A 2,386-nucleotide genomic window follows, 5' to 3' on the forward strand; every position below is an offset into this window, starting at 1 on the left:
TAGACACGTCTCTCAGCATCCAGTACATAGTAGTTTAGATCTAGTGGTCGCCCGATGTGTCTTTTCGCTCACGATTTTGGAATCATGTGTTTACCATTACTTAGGGTTCCAGATACGGTTTCGCAATGGTCACTAGAGCTGTTTGTTGGGGGACAGATTCATCGTTGCGTTCTACCATTTGAAATTGGTCAACGACTAAGCGTCTCATCCAGCTGCTGTCGAGAGACTCCTATTTCAATTTTGCTTTCAACATGGCCATGGCGCCACTTGCACTGTTACCGTCACGTGACGGTGACAGTGCACGGTCGGGTAGTTTCGACATAATAGGATTTGAATAACGATATTTTCAACGATATGCCTACCACGAATTGAGTAATTAAGAGGTGCTGACGAGCAAAAAAGAATTAACAGATAAGCTGTAAATAAGTCCTCACGTGATCATATACGGAACACATGTTGTGCCATACCTACATTCGGACACCGATGGGCTTTATCAGTTAACTCTAAGCTCGACCCTGTGGTACGTAGCAAACGTTACGCGTTTGTCTGACTTGTCACATCCCAAATGAGGTAATTGAAAGTGATTTAATGACAGCATAAATTATGTTTCATGTTTGCTTGCTAGTTGTCATTTACTGGAACAATTGCCCTGACTACGGGGCAATGTTCGATAGGATCGTCATGGAGTACGTGAATGATGAATGTTGCGAGATGACAAATGTAGCTTGTATGGAAAGTCTGCCCATCAGCTAGAAGAAATAAATTCATCTCTGGCTTCACGGCAATCCGCTCTACAAAAAAACGACAATACAGTCTTAACATGATGAAGATGTGCTTTCAGGTAATGATAAAGGCAGAATAATTAGAAAAGAAACTGAAAAACTTTGTCACTGATTAACGTATTAATATTTTTTTTTTAATTTACACTCGACCATTTACAACTGTAATTTTTTATGGGCTTTTTCAAATAGATCAATTTGAGTAATATTTAATACACCTTTTATATCTATAGCAGTCTTTAGTAGAGTCCTAAACAGAAAACTTATTGAAATATCAGGCACTTCCACTATGGACTGTCTTTGCTTTGTTTTTTTTTTATAACAGTCACTTTCATAGATCAGTTGGTAATAGTTTCTTAAACTTACAGACATTGAGCCTTGCTCCAAACTTGAACTAAATATATTTGGTTTGATCTGCATAAAAGAAGTGCGAACTCGTTTCTCTTCGAACTATCGATCGAAAGGGAATGGTTTTCCGCTTATTATCCATTGGCTATCTTAGTATCCAGCGTGCTTCAGTGACAAGTGCCATCTTACTTAAAATTTATTTCGATCGATAAGCTATTTAGATAGATAATAGGAAGTTTCACAAACACGTTCATTTTAGACACATCAGTAGTGTGTATATATACAGCCCGGATCCCAGCCTCGCGTTGGAGCGCCACTCTTGCGGCAGCATTAACAGCACAGCACACAGCAAGTTTTTGCTAGTCGCGGGTAGTAACTGAACTTGAAAAAGATTGGAAAGTTTACCAGTTTGTGCTTGTGAAGGGTACATTCTGTTATTTAGGCGCGCGGGAGTTGTATGTTGCACCTCGCTTGTTGCAAAGCTTTCGTAAAACCAATTAAAATACCTTTCAGGCTATACGCGAATCGGGGGCGCGGTACGGTACGAAGAGAGGAACGCGGTCTTCGATAAGTGTGACGTTTGCCCGCCAACTACATGCAATAACGAAAGTAGGCAATTTACGAGACTTGCGTTAGTTCGTGCGAGAATTTCATTAAATAGCTTAAACAACAGCTTCCTCGAATAAGGATGAGTACTTACACAAATTGCTCTTGAGCTGAAGCAAAGGTGCAGTATGGTAAAAACGCAAGACGTTAAAAATGGCAGCCGCAAGATGAGGGCACCGTGCCCAGTGGCATTAGGTAAACTGATACAGATATCCACATTAAAACGGCATTGCTTGGCAAAAAACAAAGCTGCAGTCAAAAAAAAAAAAAAAAATATATATATATATATATATATATATATATATATATATATATGTACATATAGTCTGCTACACGATCAAATTCGAACTTGCGCCGTTTGCTCTTTTTAGCAGACGGCGCAAGTCAGGTATGAACGTCACGAAGTATAGATGAATTATGTGCAAAGTTCACTGTTGGGTCAGAGAAATTTCAATCGATTATCGAAAACAGTCGGTTAGAGGCCGAGCGGTTATCATTCGCCTTTCATACAGCGTCTTCGAACGTGTGTTTCGTACCTTGCTGCGACTTTCAGCAGTATTTCATTGACGCAAGCACGTAATGAACGAGACCGGGGGTTGTCAACGCTGCTTAAGGCTTTTGCGGATAAACTACGCGTCACTGTTGAGGGCGTA

At 40.2% G+C, this 2,386-nt stretch overlaps 1 long non-coding RNA gene across 1 annotated transcript; it reads right to left on the reverse strand.

Annotated features, from left to right (window-relative positions):
- Positions 1 to 700: 700 nt before the first annotated feature.
- LOC111243212 (uncharacterized) lies at positions 701 to 1,987 on the reverse strand. Its single transcript, XR_002670366.2, has 3 exons — positions 1,828 to 1,987; positions 1,634 to 1,718; positions 701 to 834 (listed from the first exon to the last, which is right to left on the reverse strand). It is a non-coding gene; the product is annotated as an uncharacterized LOC111243212 (long non-coding RNA).
- Positions 1,988 to 2,386: the final 399 nt, after the last annotated feature.

The sequence above is a fragment of the Varroa destructor genome, unplaced genomic scaffold, assembly GCF_002443255.2.
Source record: "Varroa destructor unplaced genomic scaffold, Vdes_3.0 BEIS01000001.1, whole genome shotgun sequence".
NCBI lineage: Eukaryota > Metazoa > Arthropoda > Arachnida > Mesostigmata > Varroidae > Varroa > Varroa destructor.